This window comes from Malaclemys terrapin, chromosome 13 (assembly GCF_027887155.1).
Source record: "Malaclemys terrapin pileata isolate rMalTer1 chromosome 13, rMalTer1.hap1, whole genome shotgun sequence".
In the NCBI taxonomy this organism is placed as follows: Eukaryota; Metazoa; Chordata; order Testudines; family Emydidae; genus Malaclemys; species Malaclemys terrapin.
The window spans coordinates 14,638,000-14,665,651 of record NC_071517.1 but is presented as its reverse complement, the minus strand read 5'-3'; the positions used below and the strand labels follow the sequence as shown (position 1 = coordinate 14,665,651).

Below are 27,652 nucleotides of genomic sequence, written 5' to 3'. Positions count from 1 at the left end.
ACAAATTTGGTCTTCTTGGCCATGTCAGCAAATGATCATGTCAGATTTCTTGACGGGGCTGAAGAAGCTACGTGTCCCATCAGAATTAAGAGAATCTCTCACATCTCTCCAATTGTTCTTCACCAACATCTGCTATTTTCAGTAGACTCTTGTACATCTGATGTTACATGCAGTCCACAGAACATTGTTAAGCACCTCTGGATGGTGATTCAGGGTCAAATGGGTGTGTCATATTGTTGATGATATGATTGGTAAAAGTTGTAACATGCTCTTCAACCCTCTTCAGTGCAGAGGCAAGGACTTGTCTGTGGGACTTTATTGTCACTACTTCTTGTTAGACAACTTCTTTTCCTCAGTTTTTGTATATTCGTAATACAAAGCTGTGGATTGTCATCTCTAACACTAATGACCTTTACATAAGTGTCACTAACTTAAAAATCTAGTTCCTAGAATATTTCAAAAGCTAGTACTGCATATGTAGGCAATTACAAATTAAAACCTTCTCACAGGAAGACTAGAGCTACACTGTATGTACAGAAGCTTACAAATGGAGAAGCATTACATTAGGAATTCATGTACATTTATATCTACCCACTGCAGTAGAAACTATGGGCATGCAAACTACTGCTATTAGTGCACAACGTTCAGTGAGAGACTACTCTGGTCAGCAAATTTCAGCTGAAAATATAGAAAACTATTATAATCACTTGTGAGATACTTTGCCATTTAAGAATATGCAATGTGAAAATATTTCATGTTAATATATTGCAAAATGTTGATATACAGCATTTTTGCTTAGTCATTTCTAAAAAAACTTGCCCATGCAAAACCAATAAAAATCTTTTAGTACATTGTAATTTGGTAGCTCTGACCAATAACCACCACAATAAGGTGTTGAAATTAACTTAAACAGTAAAAACTGTAGTCACAGTCGTGTGGCAGTGTGTTTCTGGAACTGTGCAAAAAATGACACTCATTTTGAGAACCATTATTTCACCTCACCTACAGGCTTACAGCACCACTTGACAGCTCCACATGATACCTCATCTAAATGTACATAAAATAAGCTTTCAAATGATACATGATTTGGGTTGTGTAGGGTGGGTACCTTAACCTCCAAAAATATGGCCCTTTGTGGAGAACTGCCACACGCCCAAGTGTCAGATATAAGCATTTCCGTTCATGCGGATATCTGCATTTGAGGTTACACATACTCAGTTCATTTGCTAGGGATGAACTGTTCAGAGTACATAGGACAAAAACCATCTGTAGTTACTTTTGCTGTCTCTACCTTCTGGCTGGCACATCACCAGAATTAGCTAGCAGTCTGGACTCAGCCTGTTTTCTGTTTTGTGACCCTCACAGGCAAAGAGACAGTATGGGAATGATGCTATCTTCTACAATTGCTCAATCAACTATGTCAGGCCAATTAGCAAGTGCAATGAAAAGATCACAGAATGTTACTGGAGTGTAGCAGACAAAGAGGGGCTGGGAATGAGAAGGAGGCACATATACCTTAGTATGCCCCTATACAGCAAAATAGCGCCTTGATATCTTGCCCTTAACTCAGGGATCACTTCAGCACAAGGCAAAGGGAGAGAGGATGGACTTTTAAAATGAAGGGAAATGGCAATTCAGAGAAGGGTTTGAGAAAGCTCCAGGATTCTTCTTCCTATTAGCCCAAATAGGAGACTCATGGCCTTGACTAGCAAGGACACACTCAGATACCTGGAGGCCCAAGCCACAAAAGCAGAAAGTGAAGAAAACATCCTGAATGTTGTCTGTGCTGATCCAGTGTAGCCCAGATCAATAGCAGCGGTGGCTCGGCTCTGCTCTGCTCCCCCTTCCAGTACCATTTGAACAGAAGGAGGTCATGAAGGGAGACAGCTGTGCAGGTGACAGCCTTGCTCAGCACTGCGGTGACATTCCGTTTCAGGCAGCAAACTGAAATGTGATCTTGAAGGCAAAACATGCCACTCGTCAAAGTTCAAAACACATTGTCCAGCATGTGTAGGAGTGTCACACTAAGATCAGTGCAAGCATCTATAGTGCCAGGGTGCAGGGAGGGGGACTCTCAACAGTGAAGTTAGGCCTTGGCTACACCGGCAATTCACAGCGCTGCACTTGCTGCGCCCAGGGGTGTGAAAAAACACCCCCTCTGAGCGCAGCGAGTGCAGCGCTGTAAAGCGCCAGTGTAATCAGTGCTGCACGCTCGCTCGCAGCGCTGCAAGCTATTCCCCTCGGAGAGGTGGAGTACATACAGCGCTGCGAGAGAGCACTCGCAGTGCTGGCGGCGCAACTACACTTGCGTTTTACAGCGCTGCACTCGCTGCGCTCAGAGGGGGTGTTTTTTCACACCCCTGAGCGCAGCAAGTGCAGCGCTGTGAATTGCCAGTGTAGCCAAGGCCTTAGACACACACAGATTGGTTGGAAAGAGTGGATACTCTTTACCTACATAAATCTAAATGGCTAGCAAAAACAATGAACAACAATTCTGAATGATATCTCCATAGCTATCTAATCATCCCGTAAAGGGAGATCTAGACACATAGGGTTTCCCCAAAGTCTGAATGGAACTGAAGTGAACCTCATCATCAATTTAATTTTTCTCTCCCCCAACTTAAGGTGACAAAAATGGTTAGGTCCTAAACACTTCGACAGTGGAGCAATGAACCCGCATCCTTTTTGGACCACTCCGGATACACACAGCAAGCCGATCTTTTCACAGCAGAACCACACTTTAAAGAGTTTGTTCACTAGCTAACAGTAGATAAGCTATGATATTTATATGACAAAGACAACTGAAACCACAGACAAAGTCTGCCTTCTCTGGCTAGATCAGTACTTGAGTCATCTAAAATATAATTTGCCTGCATATAAAGCCCTTGTTTTTCAAATACATATTCTATTATCAAACAATCCCCAATTTGTTTGCAACATTTATGTGGTATCCACTAAAAACAATTAGCATAGTACTGGGGAGGGAGGGATCATGATACAAATAGTAAATATGGCTTCACAGAATTAGGGGTTCCCACACTTCGTAGCGTCTGTAGGCCAAGCTCACTGCACATACCAGGAGTTCCTTGCATTTCTGCATTTATCCCACGGGCCCCCTGTGTGCCATTCTCCCATCCCCTTCTATTTCAGGGATTCCCTGCAACTCCTGCCCCAGCCCTTCCAGCACATGCCACTAGTTCTGTGGCCCAGACCCTCAAAAGTATTTAGGTTTATAACTTCCATTGGTTTCAGAGGAAGTTAGGCACCTAAATACTTTTGAGGATCTGAGCCTGGGTCCCCCTACCATTCCCTCTCTGGCACATGCCAGGGGCTCTGTGTCTCCCTCTATCTCCCCGGTGACAGGTCTGGAAGAGGTTAACTTGCGGTGAGAGATCCAGTTAGCTCCTTCCCAGATGCACTTGTACAGACTATTAGGCATGGGTGCAGGATTTAGAAAGGGAGGAAGAAGGGGAGAAAAGTAGATAGGCTTCTTCAGTGGGTGAGCTGGAAGCCTTAGTTGAAACAAGGGCCCGGTGAGCTGTAGTCTGCTTGAAACCTAGAGTAAGGGAAGGAGCACACCAGCCCCTAGATTGTGGGATTGACTGAGGCACAGAAACCTGTGGTTACACAGAAGAAAAGTCTAGAGCAGCAGAGGCATGCCTGCAATTAGGTGGCTGCCGGCTGTGTCCAGCTGGGCTGATGTTTGGTTTTTTTATACACTTCTGTTGGACTCTCGTAATGGATTCCGTGGCCCTGAAAAGGGCTGGACTCTGTAAAGTGGTCTGGCTGGAGGGAAGGTCACTCCTACAGCCAGAATAGGCCAAAGGACATTGGGGAAAACTGAGGCAGTGTTGATGCATCAATACACCTGGCCAAAAGGGACTATACTGGAGTGACAACTTTGGTATGGATGGGAGGGAGTATGTAGCAGAGTCCCACATTCTAGGGTCTCCATATGCACCCCCATTCCCTCTTCCCATTCCAGGGTCCCCTACTTCCTCCCATGCCAGGGCCTCTGTACTCCCATTCCCACCTTCCCTCCAGGGACTCTGTTTGCCCCCCCCCCCTCCTGATACCAGGACCCCCCAGGCCAGGGGCTCTGTGTGCTCCCCTCCCCCACTTTCCCCTGACCCCCTCAATATTACTATTTATCTTCTTTCTGTCTGGGAAATAAGTCATGCACTGTGCCAACATTTTAAACTCCATTGGGAGGACAAGCAGAGATGAGATATGGGTATTATACTGGATGTTGTTAATGGGTACCATCAACTTGATTTTTGAACAGTAGACAATTACAAAGGTGTCTGAAGCTATGACTCTGCTAAGCAGATGACGGAAACTGCATCCCCCGCTATTTCATCCCTTCCGGTTTTCAGATTTCCCAAAAAAAAACATCAATAGGGTTCCACCTATTGATGCCTAGAACATTCTCTGGAATTCTGGAACTGATTGTAGGTAGCATTCAAAAGTTATTGCATTACACCACGCAGAGAAATGCCATCAGACTGAGTGAAAAGCCTTGCAAGCTCAGTCAAATAATATAGCCAGCGTAACTGCGGTCTTTAACGTTCAGTTGTTCTCTTGATACATTACTTAGGTCAGCAGCAATGAGGTAATGTTCCATGTAGTGCCAGTTCTGTGACAAGTCCGCAGAATTGAGCCAATAATTACCTAGAGGAACATAGGGAGATTCATAGTTTTATTTCAGAATATTTTCTCTTTATTTCAATTTATAATAATGCATCCATCCACTGCTTTGGCCTTGTGCACATTCAATATGAAACAACAATCAGACCCAGTGTCCAACAAACTGAACCCTTCCAAATGCAAAACAAAACTTTTCCACTACCCTCAACTGACCCCTCCTGCCAAGAAAAAGCCTGGAGAAAAAGTGAGACTTGTAGCTTGACCTGAAGGTCAACAAGTTTCTATCAGCTAAGCAGCATTTGAAACACCTGCCTAAACATCAGATGCTGAGACTCTGGAGGGATCCATCTGAATATTAAAATAACCATCTTTAGAATTAAACATGGTCTCCCCACATTTGGGCATTTATAAAGTATATTTCTTAAATCTGAGTTTTCATATATTAGTAATAATAGTCTGCATTTGTCAAGCATCTCTCATCCTAGAATTTCAAAGTACTGCAGAAACATTAACGGATTAAGCCTCACAACACTCTTTTGATGTATTTAGGTTATATAATCCAACAATTAAAAACAACACACTGTGATACATTATACAAGATGTACGATGGCAGCAGCTGATTAGGAAGATCAGACAATTACACTATCAATGCACCTGGAAAAAAATTATGCTTCAAAAGCATCCCATGTTACAAATATTCCAGGAGGAGAAAAAATATTCCTGGCTAGTTTTCCCTGGAGTTTTCAGTTCCTAATGCTTTCACTTTATTTAAGTAGAATTCCCAATCTGTATTACATCTACAAAGAAGACGGAGAGAGTCTGAACATCTCATTGCCAGAAATTAATCCCACAAGAAGAGAATTCTGATATATCACCTAGCATGGAAACATTGGGAAAACACATAAGAGAAAAAACAGCTGCGCCTTAGAAAGAATGGCTTGGATTAACACTTTTTTTTTATTAGCAATGCCATAGGGTCTTCCTATTCGCCAGTATTTAGCATCTAGCAGATAATTTGCAACACTCTGTGTTTACTGATAGCTGGGCTTCATGGAGCGTTTAAAAGTGGCATTGTTAATGCCCAGCAAGTGTGTACAGTAATTAGAGCAGATGAACTGGCAGTCTGACTATCGGATTCTATTTCTGCCTCTAATTCACTGTTTGATCTTGGACAAACCATAACATCTTTACCTTAGTGTCCCTACTATATAGATCAGGCTAATACTTACCTACTTCACAGGTGAGCTGTGTGGTATAGTTCATTAACATCTCTAAGGTTGGGGAGATCCTCTGAAAGAAGTTACCATCTAAACGTGAAGTAGTGTTGCTTAAAAACTGACAACAGAAGAGTATTCAAGAAATATTCCCTTGGTATTTCCACTGTTCTGTGGCTGTAGAGGAGTCCCAGACTTGTCTACAAGGGATGTTACTGTGGGGCAACCAGAGTATGAATCTACAGTGTGCTAGACTGGCACACAGAAAGGACCTATGTGGATATACCTATAGGTCTGTAGCATGCTTTGACATGTAACATGAAATTTTAGTGCACTGTAGCAATGTCCACACAGGATGTTACCAGGCTGTAAATCAGTGTGCAGTAGATTCAGACCTTGGCTTTCTGTGCAATAACATCTCATGTAGACAAGCCCTCAGCTTATTCCATGGAAGTTCACTTTTCCTGCTAACGGAAGAAGAGACTCATTCTGCCTTGAAATCAGTGAGGAAAGCACTGGATTTTGAAACTCAAGGTATGTCTACGCTACAGTGGCACAGCTACAGCGCCACAGCTGTGCTGTGGTAGTTCTATAGTGTAGATGCTTCCTACATTGACAGAAGGGGTTTGTCCATCAATATAGTTAATTGGAAGAATTCTTCCATTAGTCTTGCTGTGGCTACAGCAGGGGCTAGGTCAACCTAACTACAGTGCTCATGGCATGAAAATTTTCACAGCCCTGACCAATGTGACTATGTCAATCTAATTTGTAAGTGTAAACCTGGCCCCAATTTGAAATTAATTTCAATATACATTTTTAAACATTTGCTACTAAAATTAGTTCTTTCCATTTTACTTGTATTTCTTTCTTATTTTCAGAGGGTTTCGTAACAAGAAATGCACATCTGACCCCTTCCTTTCTGGTTCAGCACAATAGTCTCAGACCAGAACATTGCCCCCAAAGGAGTCGGGGGGGGGGGGGGAAGGAGTCTAAGGCAGGAGTCAAGCAGCAAGGATAGAGAACGGGAATCTGGGAGAGAGGTCTGGTCTGGAAAAGCTCCCTCAAGTAAACAGTCCTTAATCATACAAGTGATGGGATTACTTCCAAGACATAGGTTTAGCAGGAGCAGGCCCTATGCATTTGAAAAAAAATACACCTTTCATTTTAATTTTTTCCCAGTTAGTGAAGTAGTAATTACCAGATGGATCAGGCCAGTGGTCTATCTAGTCTGATCCAGTATCCTGCCTGGCAGGACCAGCTGCTTCAGAGGAAGGTACAATAAGTCTGAACTAAGCAATTACAGACTAACCTGCCCATAAAGGGAGATTCTTCCTAACACCTGTAATTTACAGATTGGCTCATGCCTTGATTACAGGAGGATTTACATCCCTTCCAAAAAATGTTTTAAATGACAACTTTAACATAAAGATGGCCAATCTTTATTAATACTAGTAAGTTCTTGATGGGTGAAAGTTGTCTTACAGTTTAAATTATTTAAAATGTGTCAGCTGGAGCATGGAAGTCTTGCCACTGACTTGAATGGACTCTGTATGAGGTCCCTGATAGCTTATTTAGGTGAGGCCTAACAATAGGTTATAATACATTAGTAGTAGTTTTTTCAACAAAGTCAACCAGAGGCTTAAGCGATGGGTGCATGCTTTTATAAATATAAAAACTAAAGATATCAGGTGCAGATGAATAAAGTCAATCTAATTGTCAGGGATGCAGCAACCATACTAGGGTTATTATACTGAAAACAACTATTTCCCGTCTTGCTAAAATAGAAGATTTAAAACAATAATAAAATGTTTCAGAAGGAAAAAGTCTATTAATTTCATTCCTTTGGCAAAGAAAATTAAAAAGCTAAATTTTTGGAGGTTTCCTTTGTCTACTCTATTCCAGGTGCTTATACACCCCCCTGAGCCCACCAGATAGGGAAGTAGCATGTCCTAGTATTCAGTCTGAGACAAAGTAAAAAAGCAACCTAATATTTACAGCACTGTGGGGCCCAGTTCTGAAAAGTGATGAGAGCGCTCTTGTCCCACCCATCGGCTTGCTTCAACAGTAGCAGTGAGTCTTCAGCAGCTTCCTAGGATGATGCCCCAAAAGAGCAAACAGAATACTAAAACATTTCACAGTATACGTATACAAGGATGGATAGTACCAAAGAAGTGAAAGACGATATCCAACATCATGATGCTCAGATTCTATGGTAATGGGGACCTTATAAGTCCCTCAATAGATAAACACTGGGGGAAGGGGAAGTGGAGATAAGATTGCAAGTGGCGACTGCAAGCTGTATTCACAGGTTCTTTTGCCAAATTCATCTTGCTTGCCTAGACTGGCCCCACTGATATAAGATGAGCTCACACTCTCTAGTACCAGCCTAAAAACAAGGGTGCTGCATGCATAACTACATTTTGTTACTGTGTGTAACCACACAGACACAGACCAATTCTCCTTGCAATAGTTACCACCTGCAGGTATTTAACAACTGCAATGTCTGTGGGATTTTGTTCTCCAAGAGTTCCCCAGAAGCAAATATCAAAGGAACACCACCAATTAACTCAAGTTTCTCATAAGTTCAAAACAAAGTATAGCCCTTCTGTGCGAAGGACTGAATGGTGCTGGTCAATCCAATCACTTGGACATTATTGCAACAAGTTTGCATGCGGGATCTACAGTCTAGATCAGCGGTCTCCAAAGTGGGGTGCGTGCACCCCAGGGGGTGCGCAAGAGGATCCTTGGGGGTGCGCGGCAATTCGGGCGGGAGTCCGAGCGGCTTTTTTTTTTTGCTTCAGCAAAAATGGTAGAGCCGGTGCGGCGGGGGTGCATGCTCAAAAATTTTTTACTGATAGGGGTGCGCGATCAAAAAGTTTGGAGACCACTGGTCTAGATTCTCACACTACAAATTGGCAAAGATGGGCAGTTACAGGGCTGACTCATTGTAGTGTGTGGAGAGGAGATAGTAATGCATGCCACACCTTCTCAGGACCCATCTACCCCAGCTCACCTTGAAAGGCATCCTCCCCCATTCACACAGGAGTATTCTGGACAAAGAGCCAAGATTCCACATTTACTGGACAAGTAATCATCGCCACCCAGCGCTAACAAATCCCTGGGCATGTGCTTCTTACATGTCTGGATACTGCATGAGAACATTATACAGCCCAGACCAAAACCTCAACGACACAGAAAAGAAAAAACAAACAGTAATGCTGTCTAGAGATTACAGTGAGGAGAGTCTGGACTCCTTGGTTCTATTCCCAGCTCTGCCATTGACCTGCTGCGTGACCTATGCCAAGACAATTAACCTGTTTCCTCATTTGTAAAAATGGGAATAATACCTACCCCAAAAGGGGTGCTTTGAGGCTTGTGTGTCTGTAAAGTGGTTTGATATGAAACAGACTAAAGACATGTGAAGCATTCATGTACAGAACACAAAGTATTTTATAGAAAAATAATGACAAGTTTCAGAGTAACAGCCTGGCTGAGCCATTACAAACGTTGACTCTATCTCCCCTTGTAAGTACTCTCACACTTCTTATCACACTGTCTGTACTCGGCTAGCTTGATTATCACTTCAAAAGTTTTTTTTTTCTCTTAATTAATTGGCCTCTCAGAGTTGGTAAGACAACTCCCACCTGTTTATGCTCTCTGTAGGTGTGTATATATATCTCCTCATTATATGTTCCATTCTATATGCATCCGAAGAAGTGGGCTGTAGTCCACGAAAGCTTATGCTCTAATAAATTTGTTAGTCTCTAAGGTGCCACAAGTACTCCTGTTCTTCTTTTTATAGAAAAATAAGTATGCCAACTATGAATACTTGGCTGATATCACTAATTAGAACACAGTCAATGCAGTAATGCAACAAGTGAGTCAGATGAAGCTACTGTACTTTGGCAGGCACTATAGTTCAAGGAAGTTCAGCAGCTATTAAGGAATAATGTATGTTATTTTAAATAAATGTAAAAACATCCATCATGAAGGAGCCCAAAGTGTTTTATAAACTATATACACAACACCTGTCTGTGCAATTCAGCCACATGGGGGATGGAGGGTGTCAGAAATCCTACAGACAGCACCCTGTACAACTGCATAGGGGCTAAGAGAAAGAATTTTGAACAAGCACACCAGGGCAATTTCCTACTCTTACTAAAAGCATCATGCAAATGTAATGCCAAGCAGAACAGGCATCTCCCTTGGAAAGATGAATCAATGAGTTTCTACGATTCAAACCTGCAGCCACCCTTCCATGGAAAAATCTTTGCCGTTTGGAGAGAGGTTCTCATTTTAGTGCAGGTGATCGTAAAGCAGTTATTTATAAGCTCTCCCTGCTAGGAAGCATTTTATAGTGAGTTTTAATGAGATATTTAAAGCCTACAACATGTTTTTTAAATCTCTTCTGATGCTTGTATATATTATCGCTTCCCTCCAGCCTTCGCTGGTCTATTCAGATTATAAACTCTTCAGGGCAGGGGGCTCTCTCATTCTATATTTGTACAATGCCCAACATAGTGCTCTGATCGCTGTTGGGTCCATTGATGCTATAATAAATAATACGAAATTAAATTTCCTCAGCTGGAAGAAAGCCTCTGCAGGGAGTTTATTTCAATAACACAATGGACGCAACATGCAGCCTCAGAACTAGAAAGATCAAATCCTTTAAAAGAATGGAAATTCAATGCAGTTAAACAGTGGAAATGAACTGCAAGATGATGCAAAACAAGAAAGGGCTGCATGAGTGTAGGAGAGCTAAACTGGGTAAAATAGCAACTGAGACACAGTGCAGACTCTCTTCCCCATTAGGGTTTACTGGAACATCAGGGCAAGCTGGATAAGGGAGTATCTATACTTTGAGCCAATCCCTAATAGCTTTGTCCACAGCTGAGAATTGCACCACTGCAACATGCAATAATGTAAATGAAGCAGTGCAAGTTGCCAAAGTGCACCATACATGCTAGCTATCCTCTTTCAGGTCCACTGTGTCCCTGCAGCACTTCCTGCACTCCTGCAGTTACACTGCATTGATACCCATTCCAGAGTTCCAAGAGCAGCTTCCCATCCAGCTTTCTGTCAAAAGAGAAATATCACTTCTCTTCCAAGTCCTGGAGAACAGAGCCTTGATTAGAGAGTTCAGTGAAGACACTACAGGCCTGTGCTAGGAGGACTAATTGCACCAGCGCAGCTGAAATGGCAGTGCTTTCAGTCTGTTGCAACAGAGCAGAAGAACCCAGGCGAGCTGCAACTGCAGAGGCTTTGCTCAAAACAAGTGCAGCTGAAACAGTGCTGGAAAAATTGTGCAGCATTGGAAGAAAGCTCATGTGTGGATGCAAAATGTGGTACAAGTATTGAAGGTGCATGCAAAGGTAAAGTTCTCTAGTGTAATCATGTGTCACGAAACACCACTGCAGTAGTGCCAAACCTAAGCATTGAAAAATAATTTGTAAGGCTCACACACACACACACACAAAAAGAGAGAGACTTTTAAATAACAATATATGTTGAGGGTTCTCTCTCATTTTCATTTTTCTGGTTTTTGAAACTTTATGGTATACCTGGGTAACATTTTTCAACCATACCAGCAAAAAAAATGTACTCTTTTAACTAAAGCAGGGGTTCTCAAACTGGGGGTTGGGATCCCTCAGGGGCTTGCAAGGTTATTACATGGGAGGTCATGAGCTGTCAACCTCCAGCCCAAACCCTGCATTGCATCCAGCATTTATAATGGTGTTAAATATACAAAAACATGTTTTTAATTTATAAGGGGGGGGGTCGCACTCAGAGGCTTGCTGCGTGAAAGGGGTCACCACTGCAAAAGTTTGCTAATGACTGCATTAAAGCAAAACTTGATGTAATCACATGACTCCAGAAGCTGGGGATTTGAGAAAAATACCCAATAGTAGGGGACTTGCAATAACAGAGTGAAATAGGGTGGTGATGCTGCACGCTGCCAGTCCTGCAAACCACCTCAATGAGGAGAGACGCTCACAGCTCTATAGATAAAACCTCCAGGTCTCGGGGCTAGGGGATAAAGATGGGGGAGGGGAATACAGGCAAACTGTGGCTAATCCCCACAATGTGACACCCAGGCAGCTCCCAACCTGGCAACCCCTTCTCCAGTCCCCTAGGTCACAGGGAGCCCAGTAAGGTAGCGAGAAGTGAACACAGCCAAACTGGAACTAGCCCCCCCCCGCCCCCGGGGAGAGCAGCGCCCACCCCGGCAGCCCCAGCTCCCAGGGAGTCCAGTGGGGAGAGAAGGGGAATCTCCTCTGTGCTGCTCCCTGGCCAGGTCGGTCAACTGGTCATTCCGCTGCCTGCACAGTACTTACCGGCCTTCCCTGAACTCTTCCCTGTCCCCCCTCGGGCGCGCTGAGCAGCTCCTCAGGGCGCCCCGCCAGCGCCTCACGCCACCTACTCCAACAGCGATAGAACCGCCATCTTTGTTACTGGCAAATACACCTTTTTTTTTTCAAGGTACCAGGCGTGCGACTTCAGGCACGTCTCAAGACGCCGTCGTCTGGTTGGTCAGATCCCGCGCGGGCTGCGGTAGGCCGCACTGTGATAGGTCCGATGCGGATAAAGCAAGACGATGTACATCCGCCCTTTCTTCAAGCTGGTCTGTGCTGAAGCTGTCTGGTGCTGGTAAAGCTTTGGGCTGCTGCCCATGGATTGCAACTGGAGCAGCTCGTTGAGCATCGCGTAGGGGTTTGTGCGTGCTCTGGAGAACTGCAGGGCAGAGCCCCGGGCCCTAAAGGCTGCCACCTCCTGCGCTTATTGCAAGAGGCAGCATTGCGGCTGCCGCCAATATGCAGGAGGCACTATAATGCCACAACACCGTGACAGGGCCAGGACAATATCCCATGGGGAGTGAACACCCCACAAACGGGTTCTTCATAGCGGGGAGCGTGTCCTGCGCCTTGCACAGCGCTGAGCATATTGTCAACTCGAAGCAAGTTAAAGTAGCAAGCACCACTTTGTGGGTCATTCGCACAAGGTCATCAAATCGTTGCATATGGAGGGTGACACCTACAGATGTACCTCTGCAACATCCTCATTGCTGAGTTTAGAGAGCAAAGGAGGTCCCTGCTAAGGGGACTGCAAAGGGAGATGAATCTAGAGGCGAAAGAATAAAGGAGGAGAGTGTGGCACAGAGAAGAAACGAGAAAGCACTGCAGGTTTAAAAAACAAGGGAAATCAAGCCAAATCAGAAAAAAAAAATCAAGTCCATCTAAATGGAAACCTAAAGAATGAGGATCTTTAAAAGGAAATGGAGGAAGTGAGGGGCAGGGAGAGAGACAGTATATTTTATTTAGCTATAGAAAGCTTTACACATAATGTTGAATTTGTGATGGGTTGGCTGTTTTTAAAACAAACACATTCTCTCTCTCTCTCTCTCATTTTAAATGTCCTCAGCCACCATTATCCCCTCTTTTGATTCCACTTCATGTTTTTGAAAGGCTAATGGGGATGTTCTCAAGTCTGAAAATAAAATTGGAACAATCCTGCAAATATCAAAGCCAGGTTGATGTGGTGATTTATAGTATTATTTATTACAGTAGAATCCTGATTTACTGAACCTTCATAATTGAAGCCTTCTTTCTGAACTACAAATGTGTTGGCCATTAAGCAAGGAGTTTGAGACAGGAATATGGTAAATTATAAGCGGCCAAGCTTCAGTTCTGCGGAACACCTAACTTCTATAGTGTTGGAGTTAAATACTTGCAGATCTTAAGAGTTCCATAGAAGTTTAACTTCAGCACACTTGAATTTAGGCACCTGGCTGTAAATTGGAAGGCTGATGAATGAGGCCCATAAACTCAAATTTTTCTGAACCCCTAGTTACCCAAACCAATTTGGTGGAGCCCAAGCAGTTAGGAAAACAATCAGGATTCTACTGTACTTACATGGCATCATAAATGCACGTGGTGCTTTAGATGCAAATAAAATTCAGATTTCTGAATATTTTACAATGTAGATTATACATAACATCAGGAAATGACAAGCAAAGGGAAGTGAAGAGGGTATAGGAGGACAAGAGCTGTAACAGTGTAAGATAATGAGATGTACTTAATGCTACATGTGCATCTTTTTAGTTCCTCTTTTGATTTTTTTAAATAAATTAAGTACATTTAAGTTGTAGATATTTTCTAAATAAAGGTCAGGTTGAAAGTAGATACTGAGCAGGGGACCAGAGTCAGGGCTTTGGGGTTCTAATCCTGGCTCAGAGACTGATTCACTGTGTGATCTTGGACAATTCACTAATAGGCCTTATCCCACAAACACTCCATATATGGAATTTCTATTGATGTCAACAGGAATTCTGCACTCAGAGGGGTTAATGGATTGGACTGTTAATGTCTCTGTGCCTCAGTTTCCCCATATATAAAATAAGTCTAATAATATCCAGCACTTGGGGTTGTTTGGAGACTGAATCGAATAATGTTTTTAAAGCATTTTGAGATTCTTGGATGAACGGCATTATGGAAATACAATATTATTATTATAAAGATGGTCTGAAGAGCAGGAACCCACAGGAATTAAACCCTCCTGTAATTTCTGAAGGATTAAGAAAGAAATTCAAAGAAAGGGCACTTCATTCCTACCTATTCCTGAATTGGGATAGAGAAGGAAAACTGAATAGAAAATACCTAATCAAGAATCATTGTCAACTGAGATTAAAAGAAAATCATGCCAATTGTTTAGAGTACTTGAAAACCCACAGAACACAGACCTGTTCTGCAATGGGATACACTGATTTATTTGTGGCTTAGCTTTAAAACTATTTCCTGATTTTTATCTTTATTTTGTAAAAAGACTATAATATTCTAGAATAGTGGTCTCAAATTTTATGGCTTATAATAGTGGTTTTAGATGATTGCTCTAGAACATTGCAATATTTATATAGGGGTATAGAACAGGATGGCTAAGCAAGTTACTATAACTTTCCAAATTAGCTGCTAAAACTATTTACAAAATGCTTTTTCTTTTCTTTTTGTTATTGACTCACTTCATACAGGCCTGCAGCGCCATTGTGGTAGGGAAGATGTGCATGTAATAGGAATTAGTGGTAATTGTTTCATTACTGCAAGCCGATATGCACAGTCTGAAAATATTGTATTCATGCTCCTAGTGCCTTTGGTGTAGGGATACACTATCTCCTCTTGGGATGATAACATATGTGCTGATAGAGCTACAGCTCAATTTGCAGTAAGCTTCCGCCTTCTGAATGGTTTGCAATAGGCGACAGTTCCAAGGGAACTATTTGACCTCTCTGCATGTGCCTTTCAGTCAGCCCCAGTCAGAATGTGCTGCTGCTGGTAGTGCTGAAATGAGAATTTGAGTGGGAGCACTTTAAAGCAGGTACTGTATGCAAAATGTCCTTTCCTTTTCTCTTTTACTGTGTCTGGAGCTCTGTAGCAAGGCATTGAAGAGGTTTTTAATCAAATGTTTCATTGTGTAGCATGTATAAGCAATAAGGCAAAATAATTTAAAATAACTTAAAACTGGTAGAGGGGAATTCTTACATTCAAAAAATAATTAATTGCTCTGGCTAATTTTTTCTATATGTTTTATGTCAGATGTTAGAAAATGACAATATTTTGAAGTTTGTATGATGATGAGAGAAATTAAATGAAAAAGTGATTGGAAAGGGGTTACTTAAAAAAAAATATACAAGAGTTGACTAATACCATCTAAGGGTGATGGTGGGCAGCAGTTGGAAAATATTCATTTCATCTGGGCAACACTGATTACAGGGTGTTGTGTTTTTTTCCCAATTATATTTAACTTAATGTATATTTATATAGAAGGTACATATACATATTACATGCTCCATATTAGATGTGTATTCTGCTTTTTTATGGCTTTACTAAAAAACAGAATCTGCTTTGTTTTTCTCATGAAAGGAAATTTAACTGACTATTCCAAGCTGTAGTGAAAGTGACAGATGATTAAACTGGGTAAAAGGAGGAAAGCAGAGGCCCTTTTGTACTAAAGAAAGGGAGATGGCACACTCTAGCTATACCCAATTCCCTTTTACAGGTTCTTCCAGAGTTATAAATAGATTCTTTAGGGGCTAGCCAACTCTTGTTTAATTGTTTTGTTTCCTAACGTCAGCAATGGCTAACTCTTATTGTGCATTCTGGGTCCCAGGTATAGCAATACTGGCCACAAGGTTCTAATTTTTACAGCAATCATGTCCTTTCTTCTCTTTGTGACCATAGAAACACACGTAGTAAGGCAGAGAATCTGCCTTTATTACATTCTTCCCAGCTCTCACGGCTTCATTGCAAGGCTCCTGATTTATTTATTTATTTTCTGATTTAGAGGCCTGTCTGAGTTTTGTTTTCTGGCCTGTAAAAGTCAGAACAATCCCTGTTTATTGCAGGTGATGTTTAAGCTGCTTTACAAGCACTCTTGACATCTGTAACTGTTACATTTGAGGAGCATAATCTTGGCAGATTGGCTGCTCTGTCTGGTTCACAAGCACCAACATTTGTTTACTACACTTGGATGGACCCATTAAAAAAACAGACTGTGGTAATGACTTAGATTTCCTAAGGGAGAGAGTAGTCTAATGGTTAGAACAATGAACTAGAAGTCAGGAATTTTGGATTCTATTGCCAGTTTGGACACTGACTTAGTGTAAGACATTGGGCAAGTCCCTTAACCTTTCTTTGCTTCAATTTCCCATTTGTAGAATAATAATACTTGCAGGGACAATATCAGGTTAAATCTCTCTCTCTCTCTCTCACACACACACACACTCTCTCTCTCTCCGTCCTTATATGTGTTACTACTAATTTAGATTATTAAAAACTGAAAGAATTTTAAACATCTCATTTGTAGGTCATCAATTGTGCTATCTGTTTATTACTTTGCTTTTCTCCGCATGGACAGTGGAAACAGATTAGTCACTTTCTTTTTTCTGTCTAGCAGTTTCCATTGTCTGGTTCTCTTGCATTAGCATAATCCTGCAATGCATAGGCTGCAGATACTGCAGGGGAATGTTTAAATCCAGACCCCAAAATCTGTTTTAATTTAATTTTTAAAAAATCAGGATAATATCTGTATTAATATTAGATTTTGTAAATGTTAATGTAAAATGTTACAAAAACTAAGCTTGGGGCCTAAATTACTCAATGGTGACCTTTCATTAATTATTGTTTTTTAAAATTCAGGGGGCTACAGAAGGGCAACATATTGGTGCTACATAACGCATGTGTTCTATTATAAAAACAGCATCCCCAAGTTTGCACATGGCCTCATCCTGAGAGACACAGATTTCAGTGGGAAATAGGGGTACTTAGTGACTCTCGGAACTAGGCTGAAAGTGTATGGGAAATATGCAGTATTTTCTATGGCATGAGGGATATTTTATGAGACACCTGCAGCTCTGGACAATTTTTAAAAAGTAGATTCTCATTTAAGGACCAAATGAGCCATTAATAGAAGGGCTTCAGATTGGGACATGTAGGCTGTAAGAGCTTGATTTTCATGCTGATGCTAGCTCAGGGATTGAAGTGGGAGGGAAGAGGCAAAAAAGATGATGTTCTTGCAACAAGAATCTCTGCTATCTCATTCCCAGCATTCCCTATTTGCTGTGCCTACATTCCCAGCATTCCCATATTTGCCTCACCCAGTTTATTTCTTCTTCTCCTGTAGACACAGAGGTATAAGGCGGGTCACAGCTTCTCCTATAGCTGCCAGAATAATGTTATGGCATGAAACTTTTAGCTTACTAGAAAAATTATCTGGGGTATGTCAAAGGATTATCCACACCCACTCTACATTCTGCACAGCAGTTTGCCTGAATCATTTTCTTGGGAAAAATACATCTTTCTTCTTCAGTTTCTTCAAAGAGTTTATTACATGCAAATACTGGTTATCAGAAACCAGTCTATATATGATTTGGATGATCTGATATATGGAAATATTCTCCCCAAACTCAGAATGTTGTTTAAAAAAAAAGTTGTTTTGAAATCTGGAAGTGTCTTCTGAGCCAGATAATTGGCATTTACATGTATTTTATAATTTGTATAGCACCAGGTGCTTTTAAGAGACTCCACTCTAGCTGACTCAAGGCCACAGTCTCCGCTTTAAGGAGCCTTACCCATTAAGCCACTCGCACTACAGTTTCTGTGGGTGACAGGTTCTGACTTGTGAGGAGACTGGCAGCAGTATTATGGATGAGGGTGAAGATTATAGAAAGGAGATTTTTGGAGGGCTCTAGCAGAGGAGTAAAGTGCTTCCCTCCTCTCTCTGTGGGAGGACATTTTATAGATTAAAACACTTGTGAGATAGATATTACCCCCATTTTACAGATGAGATGAGGAAACTAAAGCAGAAAATTCAAGTGACTTACCCAGGGCCACAGAGGGTATGTCTGCACTGCAATTAAACACCCTCAATTAGCCCATGTCAGCTAACTCAGGCTCACGGGGCTCAGGCTTTAGAGCTATTGAATGCAGTGTAGACAGTTGGGCTCGGTTTGGAGCTTGGGCTCTGGGGCCCTTCCCCCTCATGGAGTCCAGGCTCCAGCTCAAGCCCAAATGTTTATGCTGCAATTAAACAACCTTGTAGCCCAAGCCCAACTCAGCTGACACAGGCCAACCATGGCTGATTAACTGCAGTATAGAGAGAGAATTTAGTGGTGGAGCTGGATTAGAAATCCAGGGGGGAGGGATAGCTCAGTGGTTTGAGCATTGGCCTGCTAAACCCAGGGTTGTGAGTTCAATCCTTGAGGCGGCCACTTAGGGATCTGGGGCAAAATCAGTACTTGGTCCTGCTAGTGAAGGCAGGGGGCTGGACTCGATGACCTTTCAAGGTCCCTTCCAGTTCTAGGAGATGGGATATCTCCATTATAATAAATCACAAGTTCCTGGCAGCCATTCCTGTGTTTAGCTTCATAAGACCTCTCCGTAGCTCATATTAGAGATATGAAATATACATACTTCTCAACTAACATATACTTAATTCTATAGGAAGATCCAAGATGATGCAGAGCTTAGTTCCCCATACCTACTGAGATTTAATATGTTGCCACACAATAAGAGCAGTAATTTTAAACATATAAACCACAGAAGCCCAAGGTAGAAAAGACTATTTAGATAATCCAAACCATTCCCCTTCCAAAGTAGAATATAGTCCCCTGATGAAGGCTGCATCAGATATTGAACTATTCCTGTACTTTAAATACACATCAATGATAGAAGATTAAAAACTACATTTCATCAGCCATTTTCTTCCTCCTCTCTCTAATTGCAGTCTAGGTAGAAAACTAAATTTTGCTCTCATCTCCCATTCTTGTAACTTTCTCTAGGGAAGTTTTCATTGAGCCTGTATGGTGCAGAACAGAATTAATCAATTTAACAGTTCTGTGGGCCACTGAGTTCCTGTCCATGTTAGGACTGAAACAATCTAGTTTAGGGTTTCAACAAGTTTTATTTTACATAAACCATGTCAGAAAGCCATGCTATAGACAGCTTGGAGGGGGAAGTCTAGTTGGCTAGCAATTCTCAGGGGAAATCGCTGCACTGGCCAAGTAAACTACGCCAGCACCCTTTCATCTTTGATATAATCTGTGGCTAAAGGACCCTGGAAGATGCTGGAGGTACTCTCTCAAGAGATCAGAAGCCTTCAAGACAATTCAGCTGTGACATAAATGGTGATGTGAGTTACATGTTAATGTAAGTTGCAAAGCAGTGTAATTTGCGTGTTAGCATTTAGGAGGAGAGTGGTGTGCAAAAACAAGTGTAACTTGTACCAGCTTGGTATCCTATGGAGGCCAAATACAGCCCCTGACATAAGCCTGTAAACTTCCATTGTAATCACTGAGATTTCTAACTGCTTACATCAAGTCTGAATTTGGCTCCAGGAGCATTGAGTATGGTCTGGACATAGTTAAAGTGCAGGAGTACAAATACAGATGCAGGTGCACATGTGGGGTGCTGTTTTATGATACATGCCCGTTAGCTGCTTTTCTTGTTACAACTCCTTTCATTACCTAGGCCCTCATTTTGAAAATCTGCTGAATGCCAAGTCAATGCATTCACCACTTACACACTTTTTCTGATAGACTTACTTGCAGTCACATCAGTTACTTGTGAGCATCCCCATTGACTTGTTATATTCATAATTGCAATTAATGGAATGATTGGGCTGCAGATGTGTAACTTGCACCACTGCTTCTGACAGTGCTGATTTTGGCCCAGACATTTCCCCAGGAGCTTCACTTCTTTATTCCTTGCTATATCCCTATCCTCTCCTGGGTAGTATTAAAGCAAGTAATGGTAACCCTCACCATAACTAAGGCAGAAAAACACTTTCTATTATATTCACACTTGTCCTGAACATTTGTCCTTTGGGATGTAGTATTCAGTGTATGGGCTCTGCCTAAAGTTGTTGGTTTTGGGTTTTTTTTTTGAAAGCTTGATTAAAATCCCTTCAGCTGTTTTCAAGTTACATGTGTGTGTGGGGGGAGTGGAGGGGGGGGAGAGAAAGAATTCCAACAGTAAAAAATATTTTAACCACCATTTAATTTTAAATGTGGTTATAATAAAACTGGTATGGATGTAGGGCTAATTGAGGACTGGTGCCTTTGCTGAGATAAGGAAAAATATGTTCAAAATTTAAAAAGCAACAAGCAACTAAAAATAATTTTTGAGCATAGTCTTTCACTATTTGTGAAGATAGTTGTAGCAGCGCTAAATGTAGAGGCAACAGGAAGGAACTGTAGGGCAACCACTCAAAGTTTTGTCCTAGAACTACAGTAAATGGCAATAGAATAAATGTTCTCTCTCCCAGAGTTCTTCCCAGTTAAATCTGTCTTTGATTATTGCTGATAGTTCCTACCACCTATAGCCAATAGCCTGCTTCCCATCATTATTTGTATTAGAGTAGCACCTAGAGGTCCCAACTAAAATCAGTTGCACAGGAACTATACAAACATTAAATAGTCCCTGCCTTCAAGAGCTTACAATTTAAATAGACAAGACAAAGAATGGGAGGAGAAACAGATGTACAGAGCAGTGAAGTGACTTGCCCAAGTTCACACAACAAGTCACTGGCAGAGATAGGAGTAGAATCCAGCTCTTTTACTCCCAAGTCCAATGCCCTATCCAGACAGACCAAGTTTTTCCCTAACTACTTCTCATTTTACAGCGCCAGTTTGCAGACAGCTGATCTTGCTCCAGACAATGCTAGTGATCTCCTTTTCCATCTTACCAAGCAGCAAGAATCAGGGTTCCACATTCAACCTTAAATTACTTTTCCAGGTCAGTTTTGTGTACTTATCTGGCTGCAGCCCTGCTACTCCACTTGGTGATCTGACAGCCCCAATGGGATGTTGCTTCTTGCAACATCACCACTGCAAGATTCTACAACCATAACCTTGTTAATTATTTTTTTGCTGATAATGCATGAGGTAGAACACACTCTAGCTTCCTCTTTCAGAGATGTATCAGTTCCATAGGTCTAAAGGCCTATGTTTGGTAGTAGAGGGAACAGACATATCCGTTCCTTAGGTCTAAAAGTCTATGGTTGTCATTAGATGGAACAGATAGGAGTAAACGACACACAGACAGCAAATATGTGGGTTATTAAGTTTTTTTTTCTTTAAGAAGCACATTTATATTTCTGACTACACCTCTCCTTTAATTCCAATGCTTTCCCCACCACTGTGGCAGACAAAGACTCCCAGCTGCTGCCTTATTTGAGGCTGAGGCCTCTGGGCTCCAATTCAAGCTATGCCACTTTTGAGCTAGCTTCTAACACTGGCTTGGAAGTTTAATGAGTCGCTCTCTCTCAGCAAGATGGAGTAACAGGCCATTTTCCCACTAATTTAAAACAAAACAAAGAAAGCGGGTCTAGAATATCTTGCTAGTTAGTTGTAGCCAGTCACATTAGCATTCCACAGAAGTAGTATGTTTAGTGCGCTCAGCAGCACTGATGTAGTGGCAAAACTCAGGAGCATGAACTGTACATCTTCTGTAGTACACTATGGAGATACTTACTCAGGGACCGGGTATATTAAGAAAGGCCCTAGGCTAAATTCATGAATTTACTGCAACTCTAGAGAAAGTTAACCTTTGAATGACATGCAGCATGAGTTCCAACTTCTAGTAGTTTAGGAAAAGTTGCATCCCAGTCAACCCTACATCCAGAATCATTCCATTATATAGTAGTGAACCTGGCAGCTCTGGGTCTAACAGCATAAGCCTCTATCGCTGGAGAGAAAGGACCACTTCAAAGGCAGAAGCAGACTCAAAAACCACAATCTGTGGTCTAGGCCTACAGAGGGACAAAGCCACACTGTGTTAGGTTGGGTTACAATTGTGTCTTCTGAAATCCTGAAGTGTAGTAGTAACCAATAGGTAGGGTCCTACCAAATTCACGGCCATAAAAAATGCATCATGGACCATGAAATCTGTCCCCTCCCCCCATGAAATCTGGTCTTTTGTGTGCTTTTACCCTATACTATACAGATTTCACAGGGGAGACCAGTATTTCTCAAATTGGAGGTCCTGACCCAAAGGGGAGTTGCAGGGGGGTCGCAAGGTTATTTTAGGGGGATCATGGTATTGCCACCTTACTTCTGTGCTGCCTCAGAGCTGGGCGGCCGGAGAGTGGCGGCTGTTGGCCAGGCGCCCAGCTCTGAAGGCAGTGCCCCACAAGCAGCAGCACAGAAGTCAGAGCGGCAATACCATACCATGCTTGCTTCTGCGCTGCTGCTGGTGGCAGCTCTGCCTTCAAAGCTGGGCTCCCGGCCAGCAGCCACCGCTCTCCAGCTGCTCAGCTCTGAAGACAACACTGCCGCCTGCAGCAGTGCAGAAGTAAAGATAGCAGTACCACAACCCTCCCTACAATAACCTTGCGACACCCCCCCCCCACACACACACACACTCCTTTTGGGGTCAGGACCCCTGTAATGACAACACCCTGAAATTTCAAATGTTAATAACTGAAATAATGAAATTTACAATTTTTAAAACCCTATGTTTGTGAAATTGACCAAAATGAACCATGAATTTGGTAGGGCCCTAGCAATAGGTCTCATATATTAACAGACTTAGGACAAACACATTGTGTCAAAAGAACACTAATGCTGTCTTTATGACTTGTTTCAGAGTAGCAGCCGTGTTAGTCTGTATCCGCAAAAAGAACAGGAGTACTTGTGGCACCTTAGAGACTAACAAATTTATTAGAGCATAAGCTTTCGTGGACTACAGCCCACTTCTTCGGATGCATATCCGAATTATGACTTGTGTCTACAGTAACAATGTATCAACATATCACCTATGCTACCATTATACCATATGTCATCAGTAACAATGTTGACCTTGCTCAGTAACATTGTGTCAACATTCCAAATAGTAATTTTAAGCCTGAAATAACTGTTTATACAAAAATATGTTTCACCTTTCAACAAACATTCTTCCAATCTATTCATAGCAAAGAATCACACATTTAATTTTATACCCCCGACTGTTCTAGGACATTTTAAAAAGGGATCCAAAGGAAATGTCAGACATTAGACAAATTTTACTCAGATGGCAGTTCTTAAAATAGTCATAACTAATTGAGATTACACTTTATCATGACAAACTACCATAGAATATTCAAGCAATTCATAAACTACAATAAAATTCTGAAAACTGATCCTTTAGACACAGTCACAGACTCTCCTTTTTACTCATTAAGGTTGGGCCAGGATTTCCATTTTAACTATAGCAGCACTCTCTCTCTTCCCCACTGTAGTTACAAGAGAATACTACACTACCTAAAGCCAAAACAAAAAACACCACTATCCATTGACTAGTATGTATACTGTTAGTACCTACTCAGTTAATCAGTATAGGATAAACAAATACCAAAGCAATTCCTTTATCAACAGCACCTTCCTTACAATCCTCTGACTTCCTATTAACTCTTCTTACTACAGGTTTGCCCTCTTATAAGACCCCCCCCCAATGCCTTTTTGGAGCAAAGGCAAGCAGCTGCACCCCTAAAGCAACCATTTTACAACTGTCAGCTGTTGGCTAGATCTACCTCTTTTTCCAGCTAGTTAATACCTGCTATATTTTTTTCCTTTTCTATAACTGATATGGCATCTTCTCACAAGATTCCCAAATTGCCACTTTGAGATCACACATGAAACCAGAGACTTTATAGTGTGCTCTAGTGCCTAATGTTGGGGACTGAGAACTAGGGCTCTTGGATTCTATTCCCTGATTGTGGCACTGACTCATTATATGATCTTGGATGTCACTTAACCTCTAGGACTGCTTTATATGTAAAATGCGGGATAATAATTGCAACAACATTTGGAATACCCTCAACCTCCATAACATTCATTCCACTCACCTCTCCAGTTCAGCATTTGAATAATTCCCAATTAAAAGCCTGTGTGTGGTAGGGGGAAGGTGTGAGTCCAACCTAGAGCAAGAGGAAATTAAAGCCCTTGAAGGATAGTGTTGTTCTGAGGGGGGAGTTGTCTTTCCATTGATTTAAGGCACAAACCTTCATCTCCAAATAATCCCAGAATTTGTCTCCAACTGCTCAAACATTTAGAATTGACACATTAGCAGACTGGATCTTTGCAGAAGCACAACTGAGGAGGAAAACATCCATGATCCATTTTAGGAGGCATATTTTGATATGCTAGCCTACTCTTTCATGTATGGATCTGTAATCTTTCCAGTATATTCACAGGGAGACCAACAGACCTACAGGTGTAAAAAGGCCAATGCTGTCCAGCCTCATTGTAAACTCAGAATATATGACTTTCTGTGATACATAATCATTAAAAATACAAATTAAAACATTCAATATCTATTCCAACACTAGAGAGGGACTTGAATGAAAAACTTGCACCCAGGGCACCCTGACATTTGGGTAAACCTAGGTCTGAATGCTGCAGCATGGGCTCATCTCTAGTTAATACCATGTATGCCACACCTAGAACCCACATTCACAGACCTGGAATCCTGAAAAAAAGTCCTCTCTATTTGGTCTCTAGTTAATAACTACCTCCAAAAACTGATTGATAAGGACTGAAGGGCTGCCTCCGTGCACCAGGACCATGGCAGTAGGAGTACAGCTGTAAAAAAGCTTCTGTTTTTAAAAGGAGCCTTCTCATTTGACAGCAAGAGAAAAACTAACTCTTCTAAAAAGGGTTGGCTTTGTCAAGGACTCCAAGCCAGACTTTTACCTAGGCAACTGCTTCAAGGTATACTGTAATTAATTTTTTAAAAATTATATTACCCAAAAAAAAGCAAGCAGAGAGAGAAAGAATTCTGCTCTCTTGTGCATATGCATCATGAAGCACTCTTTAATTACATGATCACATTCAATTTTTCCATGAGACCCCTGCTTCACTAAATGCACAAGATGGATGGTACTCACTGAATGGATAGCTATACAATGTTTCTTTTTGTCCTCATAATTCAATGTGTTGCTCATATCTTATTTACTACACACCATCCCACCTCTGCTGTGAATATATTATTAATGTTCTCATTGGCTTTTCTATAGTTTCTAAATGCTTCACCAACTGTAATGAATTTATCTCCACAACTCCACTGTGAGAGAAATATTACCCCCATTTTATAGATATGGAACTGAGGCACAGAGGGATTAAGGCCAACATTTGCAAAAGTCCCCACTAATGCTGTATGCCCCATTTGAAACAGCTAGAGCCTTATTATTCAGAGTACTTAGCATTTTTGTGGTGTTTTATAATAAACATTCATTGTTTAAAACATTGTACCGACATTAACTATTAAATCTTCAGAACACCCCTGGAAGATGTGTGGATAAATATTATTAATCCCCTTTACAGATGGGGACACTAGGACAGAAGGGTGAGGTGACTTGACCACACCAGTCTCTGAATCACACCCCTGGTTTCTTCTGCTTCACCAAATAAAATTCAAACTCCTTATCCTCTACAGCTCTGACCCCCTCTACCTGCCAGCTTGTCTCTTCCCAACTTGTATCCTCTCCACGCTTCTGCCAAGGACACCAGCTTTATTCACCGGTTTGTCAGCTTCTCATGGGAAGTCTCTGTGCCTTTTTCCATGCTGCCCCTTCTGCCTGGAGAGTGCTGCCACTGCCCTCTATAGGGCCCCTGCTTTTTCCCCCTCCTTCAAACCTCTCCTCACAACCCATTTCTGCTGTGATGCCTGTGAGAAATCTACCAGTAGATGATGGCTGAGATGAGGGTCAGATAGGGAGAACTGGCATTTAATCTGTAATAAAAATGCAAATACATATCTCTATTAAACCTGTCTGACTGTATCCCTCTCGCCACCCTTCGTGGGACACTTGTCTTGAGCCTGTCAGCTCCTCAGGATAGGGACCAATTGTGTTTGTACCATGTCCAGCACAATAAGACCCTGCCTTATTGGAGACTCTATAGCCTACTGCACTGGGTCGGGCAAGGTCCTGCGCAGGCGTACTGGTATCAGCAGCGTCAGTAACGCAGCCGATGTTGCGCTTGCGCACTGACATGTACCGCGCTAGTACCACACACCTCAAGGCTAGCAGAGCTAGACCAGCAAAGCAGCGCGCATGCGGGCTTGTGGACAAGTGCCCTCCCGCCGCGGGTGGCGAGCCAGGCTGCGCATGCGTTGTGGCCCTGCCAGCGCTAGGCCCTGCCGGTGCTGGGGGCAGTCTCGCGAGAGCTCCTGGGAGGGCTGTAGCGGAAGCTGGAGGGGCGCTCGGGCGAAGCTGGGATCGGCGGGGCCGCTCGGAGCGGAGCCCCAGCACCACACGGTGAGTGGGACGGGGAGGCCCTGCCGGGGGGCGCCGGCACGCGGGGCTCGGACGGGCCCCGTGGCGCCGCCTTCAGAGCCACCCGCCTGGCCGTGGACTCCGCATCGGGGGCAGAGGCGTTTCCCAGGGCCTCCGCCCCGGGGGTCCGCCCCCCGACCGGGTGTGGGAGGTCAAGGCCCCGGCCCCCAGGGACCCTGCTGCTGCCCCGTGCCCCCCAGGGACCCTGCCGCTGCCCCCCGGCTCCTAGGGCCGTTGCCTCACGCATATGACCGCCCTGTCACTGGTCCCCTGAAACCCTTAGCGTTTTGGGAACCGGACACTTCTTCTCCAGGACTTGACCCATTCCCAGTGCCATGCCCGGCGGGGGCAGGGGGGAGGCTGACATCATAGAGCCATGCCTCTGGGCATTTCCGCCGTGCTCACCTCCTTAGTCCCAGAGCTGCGGGCCTTATGCCTCTGCAGCTCCTGTCATTTCTTAATTGCAGCTAGAAGCTTCTCATTGGAGCAGGGATTTAATTGAAAGCAGCAAGGTTGGTCCAACCCAAGTAATAGATGCAAATACTGTCCTGGGTTTTTTTTTTTTTTTCATCTCCTAGTTCCAGGTGAATTACCGGAAAGATGAACCCTACTGCCAGTTCAGTACTCTTCTGAGGGTGGAACTGGTTTGAGAGGGAAATCATGGGCCAGTTTCCCTATAGCAATTTGTAGGCTTGCTAAGTGTTGTAGTTTGCCTTATCTTATGTTGGGTGCATGGGCCCATTTTTGATATTCAGTTGGGACTCAATGTGATTTCAGGCCAGTTCTGATGATAAAATGTTATGGGAAGGTTTTTGGTCTGGAAGGTGTGAATGTTTACCACTTCTGATAGAGTCCATAAACTCATGCTTCACATATGGTCTTTGGGGTGGAGGTAGGGAGAGGTATTTCAGATTTTTCTCTCTTTGTCCATGTGGTATTGTTTTTGGGGGGGGGGCGGGGGGGAGGAAGGGGTGTTGTGGTGTTTTGTCACT

General features: G+C 42.7%; 2 protein-coding genes across 4 annotated transcripts in view; one reads left to right on the top strand and one right to left on the bottom strand.

Annotated features, from left to right (window-relative positions):
- The window catches only part of TMEM94 (transmembrane protein 94), a 95,730-nt gene extending 83,461 nt beyond the window's left edge, over positions 1-12,269 (bottom strand). Inside the window, exon 1 of one of the 2 annotated variants that reach the window (XM_054047508.1) lies at positions 12,197-12,269. The gene's annotated coding sequence lies outside the window, so the exon portion shown is untranslated. Of the gene's footprint in view, positions 1-4,593; positions 4,623-12,196 lie in introns of those variants that run through there. The other variant, XM_054047509.1, reaches the window with a different exon arrangement.
- A 2,893-nt stretch (positions 12,270-15,162) lies between these two features.
- Positions 15,163-27,652, top strand: part of GRB2 (growth factor receptor bound protein 2) — a 78,058-nt gene continuing 65,568 nt past the window's right edge. Inside the window, exon 1 of one of the 2 annotated variants that reach the window (XM_054047179.1) lies at positions 15,163-15,227. The gene's annotated coding sequence lies outside the window, so the exon portion shown is untranslated. Of the gene's footprint in view, positions 15,228-26,534; positions 26,643-27,652 lie in introns of those variants that run through there. The other variant, XM_054047178.1, reaches the window with a different exon arrangement.